General features: G+C 46.1%; 7 non-coding genes across 7 annotated transcripts; all 7 read left to right on the forward strand.

Annotated features, from left to right (window-relative positions):
* Positions 1-93: 93 nt before the first annotated feature.
* LOC142708994 (U2 spliceosomal RNA) lies at positions 94-284 on the forward strand. The gene has a single exon (XR_012868908.1). It is a non-coding gene; the product is annotated as a U2 spliceosomal RNA (small nuclear RNA).
* A 1,242-nt stretch (positions 285-1,526) lies between these two features.
* On the forward strand, positions 1,527-1,717 carry LOC142709001 (U2 spliceosomal RNA). The gene has a single exon (XR_012868913.1). It is a non-coding gene; the product is annotated as a U2 spliceosomal RNA (small nuclear RNA).
* A 1,234-nt stretch (positions 1,718-2,951) lies between these two features.
* LOC142708993 (U2 spliceosomal RNA) lies at positions 2,952-3,142 on the forward strand. Its single transcript, XR_012868907.1, has one exon. It is a non-coding gene; the product is annotated as a U2 spliceosomal RNA (small nuclear RNA).
* Positions 3,143-4,380: 1,238 nt separating this feature from the next.
* LOC142709000 (U2 spliceosomal RNA) lies at positions 4,381-4,571 on the forward strand. Its single transcript, XR_012868912.1, has one exon. It is a non-coding gene; the product is annotated as a U2 spliceosomal RNA (small nuclear RNA).
* Positions 4,572-5,809: 1,238 nt separating this feature from the next.
* Positions 5,810-6,000, forward strand: LOC142708999 (U2 spliceosomal RNA). Its single transcript, XR_012868911.1, has one exon. It is a non-coding gene; the product is annotated as a U2 spliceosomal RNA (small nuclear RNA).
* Positions 6,001-7,246: 1,246 nt separating this feature from the next.
* On the forward strand, positions 7,247-7,437 carry LOC142708998 (U2 spliceosomal RNA). The gene has a single exon (XR_012868910.1). It is a non-coding gene; the product is annotated as a U2 spliceosomal RNA (small nuclear RNA).
* Positions 7,438-13,715: 6,278 nt separating this feature from the next.
* LOC142708996 (U2 spliceosomal RNA) lies at positions 13,716-13,898 on the forward strand. Its single transcript, XR_012868909.1, has one exon. It is a non-coding gene; the product is annotated as a U2 spliceosomal RNA (small nuclear RNA).
* The last annotated feature ends 5,103 nt before the right edge of the window (positions 13,899-19,001 follow it).

Below are 19,001 nucleotides of genomic sequence, written 5' to 3' on the forward strand. Positions count from 1 at the left end.
AAGCCTCAAGCTGGTGGAATTTAAGAAGTTGGAACGTCCTGTTGGAAGATGTTTGAACTGAAGCTTTTTTCTGTTTCGCAGATTTTATAAGAAATAGCTGAATAAGAACTAAAAAAATTAAAATGTAAAAATCTGTTCTTATCAGTTTAATATCTGATACGTCCCCTATCTGGGGACCATATATTAAATGGATTTTTAGAACAGGGAGATGGAAATAGAGCTTGCTCTGTCCACTCCACGCATTGACCTGGTATTGCAGTATTTCCAGGACCGGTGCACCCTTTCCTTATGTGTTGACTAAAATCAGATTCCAAAAGTGTTTTTTGTGTTTGCCATTGTTTCTGTCTTTCTGAAGGGATCTCCCCTTTTAATCCCATTATTTCAACACCTGTTGGACAATGCATGAGTGATAATGAGCTAATTGATTAAATGCAATTAATGAATACATTGCCACCTCTTGTTTTGTGTCGTCTGTGTGTCTGTGTTTCCGGCATTTCACATTGGATCAGCTCATTCACCTTCCTTGTCTTCTCTCCGCCCTCCCTTTTAGGTAAGTTAAAGAGCTGCACCTGAGTCAGCCACTGATTGATGCAGCACCACAGTCAAATAGTGGAGTGGAGTAGGGGAACAGCAAACAGCCATTAAAGCCGCCCGCCCGCCCGCCCGCCCGCCACAATGGACCTACCTGTGTACACTAGATGGATGTGATGGAATGTACTGTCATCCCTACATTTCAAGAAGGAGTAAGAATTGCAGTTGCAACAAAGCCTTGCTTGCCTACAAAGAGAGCAGCAATTTGGATTTGTTACTATGTTACCTAGAAGAATAACAAACTGTGCAAGGATGGAGGTTGTAGGAGCAAGGAGAAGTTGTCTGTAAAGTTGGTGGATGCTTATTTTCCATTTTGCAGTCCCTTGTCTCCCTCTTGTGGCCTCCTGGAGGCAACTAGCTGTGCAAAAAAAGACAGCCTGGCGGCCGGCTGTTGCAGTGTTGCCCTCTCAGCAAACACTGAGTGACTGACTGAGCCGCACCGTCTTATATAAAGTTCAGACGGAACTTTGCACGTGTCATAGTGGAGCCCTGAGGAGCCAGAGCCAGCTTTCTGACATCATAATGGGGCCTCAGAGATAAAAGCCTGGGCCCAGGCAGTGTTGGTCAGTGCTGCTCAGCAGGCAGCACTGGACTGGACTGGATTACAGCTGATACAAGGTGTGAAGGAACAAGGGGTGGCTGTGGGCATGCACTTGCTGCCGCTGCCAGTGTTTATCTGCATGGCAGCAGGGCATTTGGGCGTTGCCAGGAAGGCGTTTTTATGTAGATTCCTCCTCTTTCAGCACTGCATTGTGGTGCAAGCAAAAGAAGCAAATCCTGTCTGGCTTCCTCTCCGGCCTTTATTCACCTCCCGTGTAGCTGTGAGTGTGTGAGCCTGCAGGGCCCCATGGAATTGCCTAGAAGTAGGCTGAATCGCTGCAAGGGCTGAACAGCAGTATCGGGCAGGCTCGGGCAACGCGCGGCCCGTTCGGGTTATCGCTTCTCGGCCTTTTGGCTAAGATCAAGTGTAGTATCTGTTCTTATCAGTTTAATATCTGATACGTCCCCTATCTGGGGACCATATATTAAATGGATTTTTAGAACAGGGAGATGGAAATAGAGCTTGCTCTGTCCACTCCACGCATTGACCTGGTATTGCAGTATTTCCAGTACCGGTGCACCCTTTCCTTATGTGTTGACTAAAATCAGATTCCAAAAGTGTTTTTTGTGTTTGCCATTGTTTCTGTCTTTCTGAAGGGATCTCCCCTTTTAATCCCATTATTTCAACACCTGTTGGACAATGCATGAGTGATAATGAGCTAATTGATTAAATGCAATTAATGAATACATTGCCACCTCTTGTTTTGTGTCGTCTGTGTGTCTGTGTTTCCGGCATTTCACATTGGATCAGCTCATTCACCTTCCTTGTCTTCTCTCCGCCCTCCCTTTTAGGTAAGTTAAAGAGCTGCACCTGAGCCAGCCACTGATTGATGCAGCACCACAGTCAAATAGTGGAGTGGAGTAGGGGAACAGCAAACAGCCATTAAAGCCGCCCGCCCGCCCGCCACAATGGACCTACCTGTGTACACTAGATGGATGTGATGGAATGTACTGTCGTCCCTACATTTCAAGAAGGAGTAAGAATTGCAGTTGCAACAAAGCCTTGCTTGCCTACAAAGAGAGCAGCAATTTGGATTTGTTACTATGTTACCTAGAAGAATAACATACTGTGCAAGGATGGAGGTTGTAGGAGCAAGGAGAAGTTGTCTGTAAAGTTGGTGGATGCTTATTTTCCATTTTGCAGTCCCTTGTCTCCCTCTTGTGGCCACCTGGAGGCAACTAGCTGTGCAAAAAAAGACAGCCTGGCGGCCGGCTGTTGCAGTGTTGCCCTCTCAGGCAACACTGAGTGACTGACTGAGCCGCACCGTCTTATATAAAGTTCAGACGGAACTTTGCACGTGTCATAGTGGAGCCCTGAGGAGCCAGAGCCAGCTTTCTGACATCATAATGGGGCCTCAGAGATAAAAGCCTGGGCCCAGGCAGTGTTGGTCAGTGCTGCTCAGCAGGCAGCACTGGACTGGACTGGATTACAGCTGATACAAGGTGTGAAGGAACAAGGGGTGGCTGTGGGCATGCACTTGCTGCCGCTGCCAGTGTTTATCTGCATGGCAGCAGGGCATTTGGGCGTTGCCAGGAAGGCGTTTTTATGTAGATTCCTCCTCTTTCAGCACTGCATTGTGGTGCAAGCAAAAGAAGCAAATCCTGTCTGGCTTCCTCTCCGGCCTTTATTCACCTCCCGTGTAGCTGTGAGTGTGTGAGCCTGCAGGGCCCCATGGAATTGCCTAGAAGTAGGCTGAATCGCTGCAAGGGCTGAACAGCCGTATCGGGCAGGCTCGGGCAACGCGCGGCCCGTTCGGGTTATCGCTTCTCGGCCTTTTGGCTAAGATCAAGTGTAGTATCTGTTCTTATCAGTTTAATATCTGATACGTCCCCTATCTGGGGACCATATATTAAATGGATTTTTAGAACAGGGAGATGGAAATAGAGCTTGCTCTGTCCACTCCACGCATTGACCTGGTATTGCAGTATTTCCAGGACCGGTGCACCCTTTCCTTATGTGTTGACTAAAATCAGATTCCAAAAGTGTTTTTTGTGTTTGCCATTGTTTCTGTCTTTCTGAAGGGATCTCCCCTTTTAATCCCATTATTTCAACACCTGTTGGACAATGCATGAGTGATAATGAGCTAATTGATTAAATGCAATTAATGAATACATTGCCACCTCTTGTTTTGTGTCGTCTGTGTGTCTGTGTTTCCGGCATTTCACATTGGAACAGCTCATTCACCTTCCTTGTCTTCTCTCCGCCCTCCCTTTTAGGTAAGTTAAAGAGCTGCACCTGAGCCAGCCACTGATTGATGCAGCACCACAGTCAAATAGTGGAGTGGAGTAGGGGAACAGCAAACAGCCATTAAAGCCGCCCGCCCGCCCGCCCGCCACAATGGACCTACCTGTGTACACTAGATGGATGTGATGGAATGTACTGTCGTCCCTACATTTCAAGAAGGAGTAAGAATTGCAGTTGCAACAAAGCCTTGCTTGCCTACAAAGAGAGCAGCAATTTGGATTTGTTACTATGTTACCTAGAAGAATAACAAACTGTGCAAGGATGGAGGTTGTAGGAGCAAGGAGAAGTTGTCTGTAAAGTTGGTGGATGCTTATTTTCCATTTTGCAGTCCCTTGTCTCCCTCTTGTGGCCTCCTGGAGGCAACTAGCTGTGCAAAAAAAGACAGCCTGGCGGCCGGCTGTTGCAGTGTTGCCCTCTCAGGCAACACTGAGTGACTGACTGAGCCGCACCGTCTTATATAAAGTTCAGACGGAACTTTGCACGTGTCATAGTGGAGCCCTGAGGAGCCAGAGCCAGCTTTCTGACATCATAATGGGGCCTCAGAGATAAAAGCCTGGGCCCAGGCAGTGTTGGTCAGTGCTGCTCAGCAGGCAGCACTGGACTGGACTGGATTACAGCTGATACAAGGTGTGAAGGAACAAGGGGTGGCTGTGGGCATGCACTTGCTGCCGCTGCCAGTGTTTATCTGCATGGCAGCAGGGCATTTGGGCGTTGCCAGGAAGGCGTTTTTATGTAGATTCCTCCTCTTTCAGCACTGCATTGTGGTGCAAGCAAAAGAAGCAAATCCTGTCTGGCTTCCTCTCCGGCCTTTATTCACCTCCCGTGTAGCTGTGAGTGTGTGAGCCTGCAGGGCCCCATGGAATTGCCTAGAAGTAGGCTGAATCGCTGCAAGGGCTGAACAGCAGTATCGGGCAGGCTCGGGCAACGCGCGGCCCGTTCGGGTTATCGCTTCTCGGCCTTTTGGCTAAGATCAAGTGTAGTATCTGTTCTTATCAGTTTAATATCTGATACGTCCCCTATCTGGGGACCATATATTAAATGGATTTTTAGAACAGGGAGATGGAAATAGAGCTTGCTCTGTCCGCTCCACGCATTGACCTGGTATTGCAGTATTTCCAGGACCGGTGCACCCTTTCCTTATGTGTTGACTAAAATCAGATTCCAAAAGTGTTTTTTGTGTTTGCCATTGTTTCTGTCTTTCTGAAGGGATCTCCCCTTTTAATCCCATTATTTCAACACCTGTTGGACAATGCATGAGTGATAATGAGCTAATTGATTAAATGCAATTAATGAATACATTGCCACCTCTTGTTTTGTGTCGTCTGTGTGTCTGTGTTTCCGGCATTTCACATTGGAACAGCTCATTCACCTTCCTTGTCTTCTCTCCGCCCTCCCTTTTAGGTAAGTTAAAGAGCTGCACCTGAGCCAGCCACTGATTGATGCAGCACCACAGTCAAATAGTGGAGTGGAGTAGGGGAACAGCAAACAGCCATTAAAGCCGCCCGCCCGCCCGCCCGCCACAATGGACCTACCTGTGTACACTAGATGGATGTGATGGAATGTACTGTCGTCCCTACATTTCAAGAAGGAGTAAGAATTGCAGTTGCAACAAAGCCTTGCTTGCCTACAAAGAGAGCAGCAATTTGGATTTGTTACTATGTTACCTAGAAGAATAACAAACTGTGCAAGGATGGAGGTTGTAGGAGCAAGGAGAAGTTGTCTGTAAAGTTGGTGGATGCTTATTTTCCATTTTGCAGTCCCTTGTCTCCCTCTTGTGGCCTCCTGGAGGCAACTAGCTGTGCAAAAAAAGACAGCCTGGCGGCCGGCTGTTGCAGTGTTGCCCTCTCAGGCAACACTGAGTGACTGACTGAGCCGCACCGTCTTATATAAAGTTCAGACGGAACTTTGCACGTGTCATAGTGGAGCCCTGAGGAGCCAGAGCTAGCTTTCTGACATCATAATGGGGCCTCAGAGATAAAAGCCTGGGCCCAGGCAGTGTTGGTCAGTGCTGCTCAGCAGGCAGCACTGGACTGGACTGGATTACAGCTGATACAAGGTGTGAAGGAACAAGGGGTGGCTGTGGGCATGCACTTGCTGCCGCTGCCAGTGTTTATCTGCATGGCAGCAGGGCATTTGGGCGTTGCCAGGAAGGCGTTTTTATGTAGATTCCTCCTCTTTCAGCACTGCATTGTGGTGCAAGCAAAAGAAGCAAATCCTGTCTGGCTTCCTCTCCGGCCTTTATTCACCTCCCGTGTAGCTGTGAGTGTGTGAGCCTGCAGGGCCCCATGGAATTGCCTAGAAGTAGGCTGAATCGCTGCAAGGGCTGAACAGCAGTATCGGGCAGGCTCGGGCAACGCTCGGCCCGTTCGGGTTATCGCTTCTCGGCCTTTTGGCTAAGATCAAGTGTAGTATCTGTTCTTATCAGTTTAATATCTGATACGTCCCCTATCTGGGGACCATATATTAAATGGATTTTTATAACAGGGAGATGGAAATAGAGCTTGCTCTGTCCACTCCACGCATTGACCTGGTATTGCAGTATTTCCAGGACCGGTGCACCCTTTCCTTATGTGTTGACTAAAATCAGATTCCAAAAGTGTTTTTTGTGTTTGCCATTGTTTCTGTCTTTCTGAAGGGATCTCCCCTTTTAATCCCATTATTTCAACACCTGTTGGACAATGCATGAGTGATAATGAGCTAATTGATTAAATGCAATTAATGAATACATTGCCACCTCTTGTTTTGTGTCGTCTGTGTGTCTGTGTTTCCGGCATTTCACATTAGAACAGCTCATTCACCTTCCTTGTCTTCTCTCCGCCCTCCCTTTTAGGTAAGTTAAAGAGCTGCACCTGAGCCAGCCACTGATTGATGCAGCACCACAGTCAAATAGTGGAGTGGAGTAGGGGAACAGCAAACAGCCATTAAAGCCGCCCGCCCGCCCGCCCGCCAGCCCGCCACAATGGACCTACCTGTGTACACTAGATGGATGTGATGGAATGTACTGTCGTCCCTACATTTCAAGAAGGAGTAAGAATTGCAGTTGCAACAAAGCCTTGCTTGCCTACAAAGAGAGCAGCAATTTGGATTTGTTACTATGTTACCTAGAAGAATAACAAACTGTGCAAGGATGGAGGTTGTAGGAGCAAGGAGAAGTTGTCTGTAAAGTTGGTGGATGCTTATTTTCCATTTTGCAGTCCCTTGTCTCCCTCTTGTGGCCTCCTGGAGGCAACTAGCTGTGCAAAAAAAGACAGCCTGGCGGCCGGCTGTTGCAGTGTTGCCCTCTCAGGCAACACTGAGTGACTGACTGAGCCGCACCGTCTTATATAAAGTTCAGACGGAACTTTGCACGTGTCATAGTGGAGCCCTGAGGAGCCAGAGCCAGATTTCTGACATCATAATGGGGCCTCAGAGATAAAAGCCTGGGCCCAGGCAGTGTTGGTCAGTGCTGCTCAGCAGGCAGCACTGGACTGGACTGGATTACAGCTGATACAAGGTGTGAAGGAACAAGGGGCGGCTGTGGGCATGCACTGGCTGCCGCTGCCAGTGTTTATCTGCATGGCAGCAGGGCATTTGGGCGTTGCCAGGAAGGCGTTTTTATGTAGATTCCTCCTCTTTCAGCACTGCATTGTGGTGCAAGCAAAAGAAGCAAATCCTGTCTGGCTTCCTCTCCGGCCTTTATTCACCTCCCGTGTAGCTGTGAGTGTGTGAGCCTGCAGGGCCCCATGGAATTGCCTAGAAGTAGGCTGAATCGCTGCAAGGGCTGAACAGCAGTATCGGGCAGGCTCGGGCAACGCGCGGCCCGTTCGGGTTATCGCTTCTCGGCCTTTTGGCTAAGATCAAGTGTAGTATCTGTTCTTATCAGTTTAATATCTGATACGTCCCCTATCTGGGGACCATATATTAAATGGATTTTTAGAACAGGGAGATGGAAATAGAGCTTGCTCTGTCCACTCCACGCATTGACCTGGTATTGCAGTATTTCCAGGACCGGTGCACCCTTTCCTTATGTGTTGACTAAAATCAGATTCCAAAAGTGTTTTTTGTGTTTTCCATTGTTTCTGTCTTTCTGAAGGGATCTCCCCTTTTAATCCCGATATTTCAACACCTGTTGGACAATGCATGAGTGATAATGAGCTAATTGATTAAATGCAATTAATGAATACATTGCCACCTCTTGTTTTGTGTCGTCTGTGTGTCTGTGTTTCCGGCATTTCACATTGGAACAGCTCATTCACCTTCCTTGTCTTCTCTCCGCCCTCCCTTTTAGGTAAGTTAAAGAGCTGCACCTGAGCCAGCCACTGATTGATGCAGCACCACAGTCAAATAGTGGAGTGGAGTAGGGGAACAGCAAACAGCCATTAAAGCCGCCCGCCCGCCACAATGGACCTACCTGTGTACACTAGATGGATGTGATGGAACGTACTGTCGTCCCTACATTTCAAGAAGGAGTAAGAATTGCAGTTGCAACAAAGCCTTGCTTGCCTACAAAGAGAGCAGCAATTTGGATTTGTTACTATGTTACCTAGAAGAATAACAAACTGTGCAAGGATGGAGGTTGTAGGAGCAAGGAGAAGTTGTCTGTAAAGTTGGTGGATGCTTATTTTCCATTTTGCAGTCCCTTGTCTCCCTCTTGTGGCCTCCTGGAGGCAACTAGCTGTGCAAAAAAAGACAGCCTGGCGGCCGGCTGTTGCAGTGTTGCCCTCTCAGGCAACACTGAGTGACTGACTGAGCCGCACCGTCTTATATAAAGTTCAGACGGAACTTTGCACGTGTCATAGTGGAGCCCTGAGGAGCCAGAGCCAGCTTTCTGACATCATAATGGGGCCTCAGAGATAAAAGCCTGGGCCCAGGCAGTGTTGGTCAGTGCTGCTCAGCAGGCAGCACTGGACTGGACTGGATTACAGCTGATACAAGGTGTGAAGGAACAAGGGGTGGCTGTGGGCATGCACTTGCTGCCGCTGCCAGTGTTTATCTGCATGGCAGCAGGGCATTTGGGCGTTGCCAGGAAGGCGTTTTTATGTAGATTCCTCCTCTTTCAGCACTGCATTGTGGTGCAAGCAAAAGAAGCAAATCCTGTCTGGCTTCCTCTCCGGCCTTTATTCACCTCCCGTGTAGCTGTGAGTGTGTGAGCCTGCAGGGCCACATGGAATTGCCTAGAAGTAGGCTGAATCGCTGCAAGGGCTGAACAGCAGTATCGGGCAGGCTCGGGCAACGCGCGGCCCGTTCGGGTTATCGCTTCTCGGCCTTTTGGCTAATCTCAAGGGGTTAGTCAGGAGGTCCGTCTGAGTGCTCGCCCTTGGCCTTGTGGCATCGCTGGTTCGCCAGCTTAAGCCACCTGCTGCTTTAGGGGGTGAGCGAGGAGACAAGGAAGGCGATCACAGGAGATATGGCAACGGTGGGTCCGTCTGCGCCAAATACAGTGCGGCTGTATATTCCCGAGGAGAAGAAATTCGTTTGGACCGTGATGGACGTGCAAGGAAAAATCGTGGAGGATACCCTGAGGATGCCCCGGTACATGATCTTTTGTACGCAAGCTTTTCCTACCCAAGGATTCTACGACATCTCTTTCACTACCCAGGATGCCTGTGCTACTTGTTATGCGAGAAGTCAAGAGCTTGCTGATCACCCTAATTTGGAAGGAGTGAAGTTTGTGCCTGGTCTGCAGAGGAAGCAGAGGACACCTGTGACTGTGCAGATGTACAATCCCTTTGTGAAGGATGAAGAGATCATGGCTCTCCTGAGCAGGTATGCTGTGTATGTCTCTCCTGGGGAGAAACGTCGCAATGTTCTTGGAACATTTAATGGACTACGCCGTTTCTGGGTGGAGTTCAAGCTGGATGAGAGTGGTTATGGGGGTGTGATGCATCCTCCCCAGACCTTCTCCATTGGGTCCAATAGAGGATACTTGTTTTATCCTGGACAGCCTTCATTTTGCAGAGACTGTTTCTGTTTTGGTCACACCAAAGAAGATTGTCCAACTGGTCCTGTGTGCAGGAACTGCTTTAAAGCTGGTCATAGAACAGCAGATTGTGAGGAGGCCAGGAAGTGCCATTTCTGCAATTCCTCAGAGCACCTGGCTAGGCAATGTCCTGGAGTTAACCCTCCCCAAGCTAGGAGATCGTACGCTGGGGTGGTGAGTGGAGAAGCACCTGTGGCTTTTATTTCGTCAATGGAGATTCCTACAGGAATTGAGTCTCAAGTAGTTGAGCAGGAATCCGGCTCTGTTGCGGTTCCGGACCCCCTGATGGCAGAGGGGGAGGAGCCTCCTGTGGTGGTGGAGGAAGGAGCCGAGGTCATTACAGTGGTGGCCGAGACTCCGGAAATGGACGTGGACAAGGCTTCCCTTAAAAGGAAGTCAGAAAGAACTGACCCTGTTTCTTCCACAGATAAGGATGCAGAACCTCCTGATGCAGAAGGTGGAGAGGAGGAGGAGGAGGAGACTTCTGTGGACTCTGATGCCTCTTCTCTAGACCAGGGTTACCTGGAGAGGAGTAGTGTTAAAAAACTTGCCCGTACCCTGAGCTTTGTAAAAAGTGTAAAGGAGATCAGGCCAAATAGAAAAGAGTGGACAGAGATGCAGGGAGTGCAACCTCCTGAGGACAAACCGGGTAGTTCTAGAGGGAGAACGAAAAAAAGTGGGAAAAAATCATGATTGTGATATAATGTTTATTTTTCCCTTTTTTCCTTAAATGTTTAAATGTTGCTTTCTATAGGTTCTCTTAATGTTAGGAGCATTAAATCTGCTGTAAGGAGAGCGGCTATTTTTTCTTCTGTTGCTGCTTACCCTAACGACATCTTGTGTTTACAGGAATGTTGCCTTGAAGATGAACCTATAGTGGCAGAGTGGACTTGTGGGCCAAGCGTCTGGTCCACTAGTAAGAAAAAGAATGGTGGGGTGGGAGTTTTATTTAGAGGTTTTGATTTCGTGATTAAAGAAATAATTCATGTTATTCCTGGCAGGGTCCTTTTAGTTAATTTTGAAAAAAATGGTGTTTTGTTTAAACTCCTTAACGTTTATGCCCCTCCTGACAGAAAGGAGAGGGAAGAATTAATTGAACAGCTGTATTTTTTCTTGGGTGGTATGGGTCATACCATATTAGTGGGAGATTTCAACTGTATTTTGAGGGATGGTGATAGAACTAGTGGGGGAGGTAGGGTTGATAGGAGTGGGAAACATCTAAAAGAAGTTATTAGTTTATTTGGGTTGCAGGATGCTTTTCTGCAGTGTAATAATGATACTGATGGTTTTACCTATTTCTCTGATAGAGGAAATGTTAGTTCTCGTATTGATTTTTGTTTCTTTTCCAGATATTTTGAAGTTAATCGTTTCCTTTTGAGAAGGTTGCCGTTTACGGATCATGCCATGCTTGAATGTGTCGTGAGTATAGAAAATGAATGTCCGTATGGGAGAGGTGTGTGGAAGTTAAACGTTTCCTTATTGGAAGACGAAAGTGTGTGTGAAAGCTATTGTGAGTGGTTTAGGAGATGGATGAATAAAAAGAGTGATTTTGAGAGTGTGGTAGAATGGTGGGAATGGGTGAAGGGAGAAACAAAACGTTTCTTCATCAAAAAAGGCTGTGAGAAAGTGAGGAGAGACCGTGAGGAGTATGAGAGATGGCAGACGAGGTTGGAGTATTTGGAAACTTTGCAAAAGGGTGGATGGGATATGAAAAAAGACATTCAGGATACGAGAGAGAAGGTCAGATCTTGTTTACAGGAAAAAGGTAAAAAAATTATAGCTCAGGCTAAGTTGATCGTGAAAGAAAAGGATGAGAAGTGTACAAAATTTTTCTTTAAAAAAGTCTATGGAAAGAGAGTTGGAATGGAGTGTGTGCTAAATGAAGATGGTGTGGAGATAAGTGGAAATGATGGTGTGATTGATGAAGTACAGAAGTTTTATTCAAAACTGTTTGCTAGGAAGGAAAGAGTGAGAGATCTGGAAGAAGAGTGTTTGGACAATATAGAGAAAAAGTTAGATAGAATGGAGAAAGAATGGCTGAGTGAAGAGATTAAAATGGAAGAAGTTGTGAATGTGGTTAAAAGTATGAAAAAAGGGAAAGTGGCTGGTAGTGATGGATTGCCTGTTGAGTTTTATTGTAAGTTTTGGGATATGATTGGTATTCATGTTTTTGAAGTGTGTAAGGAAGTGCTTGCGAGAGGGAGATTGTCTAGAAGTATGAGTGAGAGTGTGGTTGTGTTACTATATAAAAAAGGTAATAAAAAAGACCTAAAAAACTGGAGGCCTATTGCGCTCCTTAATTGCGACTATAAGATTATTGCTAAAGTGATTGCTGACAGATTAAGGAATGTTGTGGACAAGATGGTGGGTGAGGAACAAGTGTGTGCGGTGCCCGGGCGCCAAATATGTGACAGTTTGTTGTGTTTGCGTGATGTGTTGTATGATTGTAAAGAGAGGAAGCAACCTATTGCTGTGGTGACTGTGGATTTTGAGAAAGCGTATGACAGAGTGGAACATGATTTTATGTTTAGTGTGTTACGGAAAATGGGTGTGCCTGATTGTATGATTGGTTGGATTAAAGTATTATATACCAATATTGTAAGTAAGGTACAGGTTAACGGGTTTTTAAGCCAGGAAGTAAAAATTAACTCAGGGGTGAGACAGGGATGTCCCCTGTCTCCTATATTGTTTATTTGTGTTATTGAACCTTTGTTAGGAATGATTAGGAGAGATAAAGTTATGCGTGGGGTGGAAGTGCCTGGTAGTGGGGGTAGGGATCTGAGAGTGATTGGCTATATGGATGACGTCACGATTGTGTGTAAATATCATGCTAGTCTGGTGAGAATAAAGTTGTTGATTGAGTGTTTTTGTATGGCGAGTGCGTTTAAATTGAATGTGGATAAGAGTGGATGCAAATTCTTTGGTGAATGGAGAGAGCGTGAGATGAGTGTGTGGCCTGTTAGAGAGGGTGGGATTGAGGTTTTAGGTATCATTTTTAATAATGATCTACTTGGGAAACAAAGCTGGGATATTGCCCATGATAAAATTAAGAAGAAGGTGGAATTTTGGTCTCTTAGGACCTTATCTTTAGAAGGCAGGATTCTTATTATTAAAGCAGTTCTTATTCCTATTATTTTGTATATTAGTAATGTTTTTCCAGCACCTGATAGGTGTTTGAAACGGATTATAAGATTAATTTTCATGTTCTTTTGGAATTCTAGGATGGAGAAGTTGAGTCGCGTGAAGGTTATGAAAGGAAGAGACAATGGTGGTAAAGGTGTGACGAATGTGGAGAGGTTTTTGGCTGTAAAGTATGTAAGTAATTGTGTGAGATTGAGCAAAAAGGATTGTTTGGCTGGTTGTATGTTGAGATATTTGTCTGGGAGTGTGTTGAGAAAGTATGATTTGATTGAGTCTGATCTGAGGAGGCCTGTAAGATTTAATGCACCTTGGTTTTATGTGAGAATTGAGAGATGTATTAGGAGGAATGACTTGAGTGGTGTGTCTGCTGAAATGTGGTGTGACAGTAAGAAAGTTATAAAACTTTTGGATACAAGAGAGAGTATGGAACCTGTGAATGGTCTGAATATGACAGAAAGCATGGAAGTGTGGAAAAAGGTGAATGACAAAGAATTAGTTAATAAGCAAAAAGATATTGCTTGGATGGCAGCTCATGGCTGTTTACCCACAAGGGAATTTCAGAGAAGGAGAAGACTAGTGGATAGTGAAATTTGTCCTAGAGCGAATTGTGCAAATTGTGAGAATGGTATTCATGTAATGTGGGAGTGTGGGTATGCTAAAGAAGTATGGAGAAGGATGAGGAGAATGATTAAAGGTTTGACTGGGGTTGAGATTTTATCTTTTAGGATGATGATGTTTGGTTTGACTGGTTTGGAGAGACAGAGAGCAAGAGTGTTATGGTTTTTGGTAAATTGTGTGAAAGAAGTCTTGTGGGATGTAAGAAACATTTTAATTTTCAGACAGAGTGTTGTTGAAGTGAGAGACTGTATAGGCATGATCCGAGGGAAGTTGTTTTTGTATTATTTATCTGATGTAAAAAGGCTCGGTACTATTGATTCTGAAGGCATCTGGAAATTTAAAAAATGGAGAGCCTGGTTTCTAGGTTCCTGATGTTCTGTATTAATTTCTTTAATTTTGTTTTACTTGGTTAAATGTGTCATGTGTTGTGAACATTATTGAACAATATCATGTACATTGTTTTGTTTTTGTGTATGATGTTTCCTTGTGCCATTTGATGTACCATTGTTTTTTTTGAACCTGTACTTTTGATGAAATGTTATGTTGTAAATTTTACTTGCAATTTTCCAATAAAAGAATTAAAAAAAAAAATCTGTTCTTATCAGTTTAATATCTGATACGTCCCCTATCTGGGGACCATATATTAAATGGATTTTTAGAACAGGGAGATGGAAATAGAGCTTGCTCTGTCCACTCCACGATTTGACCTGGTATTGCAGTATTTCCAGGACCGGTGCACCCTTTCCTTATGTGTTGACTAAAATCAGATTCCAAAAGTGTTTTTTGTGTTTGCCATTGTTTCTGTCTTTCTGAAGGGATCTCCCCTTTTAATCCCATTATTTCAACACCTGTTGGACAATGCATGAGTGATAATGAGCTAATTGATTAAATGCAATTAATGAATACATTGCCACCTCTTGTTTTGTGTCGTCTGTGTGTCTGTGTTTCCGGCATTTCACATTGGAACAGCTCATTCACCTTCCTTGTCTTCTCTCCGCCCTCCCTTTTAGGTAAGTTAAAGAGCTGCACCTGAGCCAGCCACTGATTGATGCAGCACCACAGTCAAATAGTGGAGTGGAGTAGGGGAACAGCAAACAGCCATTAAAGCCGCCCGCCCGCCACAATGGACCTACCTGTGTACACTAGATGGATGTGATGGAATGTACTGTCGTCCCTACATTTCAAGAAGGAGTAAGAATTGCAGTTGCAACAAAGCCTTGCTTGCCTACAAAGAGAGCAGCAATTTGGATTTGTTACTATGTTACCTAGAAGAATAACAAACTGTGCAAGGATGGAGGTTGTAGGAGCAAGGAGAAGTTGTCTGTAAAGTTGGTGGATGCTTATTTTCCATTTTGCAGTCCCTTGTCTCCCTCTTGTGGCCTCCTGGAGGCAACTAGCTGTGCAAAAAAAGACAGCCTGGCGGCCGGCTGTTGCAGTGTTGCCCTCTCAGGCAACACTGAGTGACTGACTGAGCCGCACCGTCTTATATAAAGTTCAGACGGAACTTTGCACGTGTCATAGTGGAGCCCTGAGGAGCCAGAGCCAGATTTCTGACATCATAATGGGGCCTCAGAGATAAAAGCCTGGGCCCAGGCAGTGTTGGTCTGCTCAGCAGGCAGCACTGGACTGGACTGGATTACAGCTGATACAAGGTGTGAAGGAACAAGGGGTGGCTGTGGGCATGCACTTGCTGCCGCTGCCAGTGTTTATCTGCATGGCAGCAGGGCATTTGGGCGTTGCCAGGAAGGCGTTTTTATGTAGATTCCTCCTCTTTCAGCACTGCATTCAAGATCGAGCGTCTAGGATTTACTTGTCAATAGCTCGCCTGGGAAACATCCAGTGAAGTCAAAGACAGTGCTTCTATACTAATTGCCAGGCGCTGAGACGAATGCTGCCAAGATCGAGAGTCTATGACTTACGGTTCAAGAATTAGCCTCAGAAACAGTGGGAAACAGTGCTTCCAGAGAAGTCCAAGATAGTGTTTTTTAGACTGACTGCCACGAGCTGAAACGAATGCAGCCAAGAGCGAGCGTCTGTCACTTACGGTTCAAGAGTTATTCACAGAAACATAGTTCTGAACTTTGCTGCCAGCCGCGAAAGCGAAAATAACCAAGATCGAGCGTCTAGGATTTACTTGTCAATAGCTCGCCTGGGAAACATCCAGAGAAGTCAAAGACAGTGCTTCTATACTAATTGCCAGGCGCTGAGACGAATGCCGCCAAGATCGAGCGTCTATGACTTACGGTTCAAGAATTAGCCTCAGAAACAGTGGGAAACAGTGCTTCTATACTAATTGCCAGGCGCTGAGACGAATGCCGCCAAGATCGAGCGTCTATGACTTACGGTTCAAGAATTAGCCTCAGAAACAGTGGTTCTGAACATGCTGCCAATAGCTCGCCTGGGAAACATCCAGAGAAGTCCAATAGAGTGTTTTTTTAGACTGGCTGCCACGAGCTGAAACGAATGCAGCCAAGAGCGAGCGTCTGTGACTTACGGTTCAAGAGTTATTCACAGAAACATGGTTCTAAACTTTGCTGCCAGCCGCGAAAGCGAAAGTAACCAAGATCGAGCGTCTAGGATTTACTTGTCAATAGCTCGCCTGGGAAACTTTCAGATAAGTCAAAGACAGTGCTTCTATGCTAATTGCCAGGCGCTGAGACGAATGCCGCCAAGATCAAGCGTCTAAGACTTACGGTTCAAGAATTAGCCTCAGAAACAGTGGGAAACAGTGCTTCTATACTAATTGCCAGGCGCTGAGACGAATGCCGCCAAGATCGAGCGTCTATGACTTACGGTTCAAGAATTAGCCTCAGAAACAGTGGTTTTGAACATGCTGCCAATAGCTCGCCTGGGAAACATCCAGAGAAGTCCAAGATAGTGTTTTTTTAGACTGGCTGCCACGAGCTGAAACGAATGCAGCCAAGAGCGAGCGTCTGTGACTTACGGTTCAAGAGTTATTCACAGAAACATGGTTCTGTACTTTGCTGCCAGCCGCGAAAGCGAAAGTAACCAAGATTGAGCGTCTAGGATTTACTTGTGAATAGCTCGCCTGGGAAACTTTCAGATAAGTCAAAGACAGTGCTTCTATGCTAATTGCCAGGCGCTGAGACGAATGCCGCCAAGATCAAGCGTCTAAGACTTACGGTTCAAGAATTAGCCTCAGAAACAGTGGGAAACAGTGCTTCTATACTAATTGCCAGGCGCTGAGACGAATGCCGCCAAGATCGAGCGTCTATGACTTACGGTTCAAGAATTAGCCTCAGAAACAGTGGTTTTGAACCGGCTGCCAATAGCTCGCCTGGGAAACATCCAGAGAAGTCCAAGATAGTGTTTTTTTAGACTGGCTGCCACGAGCTGAAACGAATGCAGCCAAGAGCGAGCGTCTGTGACTTACGGTTCAAGAGTTATTCACAGAAACATGGTTCTGAACTTTGCTGCCAGCCGCGAAAGCGAAAGTAACCAAGATCGAGCGTCTAGGATTTACTTGTCAATAGCTCGCATGGGAAACATCCAGAGAAGTCAAAGACAGTGCTTCTATACTAATTGCCAGGCGCTGAAACGAATGCCGCCAAGATCGAGCGTCTATGACTTACGGCTCAAGAATTAGCCTCAGAAACAGTGGGAAACAGTGCTTCTATACTAATTGCCAGGCGCTGAGACGAATGCCGCCAAGATCGAGCGTCTATGACTTACGGTTCAAGAATTAGCCTCAGAAACAGTGGTTCTGAACATGCTGCCAATAGCTCGCCTGGGAAACATCCAGAGAAGTCCAAGATAGTGTTTTTTTAGACTGGCTGCCACGAGCTGAAACGAATGCAGCCAAGAGCGAGCGTCTGTGACTTACGGTTCAAGAGTTATTCACAGAAACATGGTTCTAAACTTTGCTGCCAGCCGCGAAAGCGAAAGTAACCAAGATCGAGCGTCTAGAATTTACTTGTCAATAGCTCGCCTGGGAAACTTTCAGATAAGTCAAAGACAGTGCTTCTATGCTAATTGCCAGGCGCTGAGACGAATGCCGCCAAGATCAAGCGTCTAAGACTTACGGTTCAAGAATTAGCCTCAGAAACAGTGGGAAACAGTGCTTCTATACTAATTGCCAGGCGCTGAGACGAATGCCGCCAAGATCGAGCGTCTATGACTTACGGTTCAAGAATTAGCCTCAGAAACAGTGGTTCTGAACATGCTGCTAATAGCTCGTCTGGGAAACATCCAGAGAAGTCCAATATAGTGTTTTTTAGACTGGCTGCCACGAGCTGAAACGAATGCAACCAAGAGCGAGCGTCTGTGACTTACGATTCAAGAGTTATTCATAGAAACATGGTTCTGAACTTTGCTGCCAGCCGCGAAAGCGAAAGTAACCAAGATCGAGCGTCTAGGATTTACTTGTGAATAGCTCGCCTGGGAAACATCCAGAGAAGTCAAAGACAGTGCTTCTATACTAATTGCCAGGCGCTGAGACGAATGCCGCCAAGATCAAGCGTCTAAGACTTACGGTTCAAGAATTAGCCTCAGAAACAGTGGGAAACAGTGCTTCTATACTAATTGCCAGGCGCTGAGACGAATGCCGCCAAGATCGAGCGTCTATGACTTACGGTTCAAGAATTAGCCTCAGAAACAGTGGTTCAAAACATGCTGCCAATAGCTCGCCTGGGAAACATCCAGAGAAGTCCAAGATAGTGTTTTTTAGACTGGCTGCCACGAGCTGAAACGAATGCAGCCAAGAGCGAGCGTCTGTGACTTACGGTTCAAGAGTTATTCACAGAAACATGGTTCGGAACTTTGCTGCCAGCCGCGAAAGCGAAAATAACCAAGATCGAGCGTCTAGGATTTACTTGTCAATAGCTCGCCTGGGAAACATCCAGAGAAGTCAAAGACAGTGCTTCTATACTAATTGCCAGGTGCTGAGACGAATGCCGCCAAGGTCGAGCGTCTATGACTTACGGTTCAAGAATTAGCCTCAGAAACAGTGGTTCTGAACATGCTGCCAATAGCTCGCCTGGGAAACATCCAGAGAAGTCCAAGATAGTGTTTTTTTTAGACTGGCTGCCACGAGCTGAAACGAATGCAGCCAAGAGCGAGTGTCTGTGACTTACGGTTCAAAAGTTATTCACATAAACATGGTTCTGAACTTTGCTGCCAGCCGCGAAAGTGAAAGCAACCAAGATCGAGCGTCTAGGATTTACTTGTGAATATCTCGCCTGGAAAACATCCAGAGAAGTCAAAGACAGTGCAGCTATACTAATTGCCAGGCGCTGAGACGAATGCCGCCAAGATCAAGCGTCTAAGACTTACGGTTCAAGAATTAGCCTCAGAAACAGTGGGAAACAGTGCTTCTATACTAATTGCCAGGCGCTGAGACGAATGCCGCCAAGATCGAGCGTCTATGACTTACGGTTCAAGAATTAGCCTCAGAAACAGTGGTTCTGAACATGCTGCCAATAGCTCGCCTGGGAAACATCCAGAGAAGTCCAAGATAGTGTTTTTTAGACTGGCTGCCACGAGCTGAAACGAATGCAGCCAAGAGCGAGCGTCTGTCACTTACGGTTCAAGAGTTATTCACAGAAACATGGTTCTGAACTTTGCTGCCAGCCGCGAAAGCAAAAATAACCAAGATCGAGCGTCTAGGATTTACTTGTCAATAGCTCGCCTGGGAAACATCCAGTGAAGTCAAAGACAGTGCTTCTATACTAATTGCCAGGCGCTGAGACGAATGCCGCCAAGATCGAGCGTCTATGACTTACGGTTCAAGAATTAGCCTCAGAAACAGTGGGAAACAGTGCTTCTATACTAATTGCCAGGCGCTGAGACGAATGCCGCCAAGATCGAGCGTCTATGACTTACGGTTCA

Source organism: Rhinoderma darwinii, unplaced genomic scaffold, assembly GCF_050947455.1.
Source record: "Rhinoderma darwinii isolate aRhiDar2 unplaced genomic scaffold, aRhiDar2.hap1 Scaffold_4025, whole genome shotgun sequence".
NCBI lineage: Eukaryota > Metazoa > Chordata > Amphibia > Anura > Rhinodermatidae > Rhinoderma > Rhinoderma darwinii.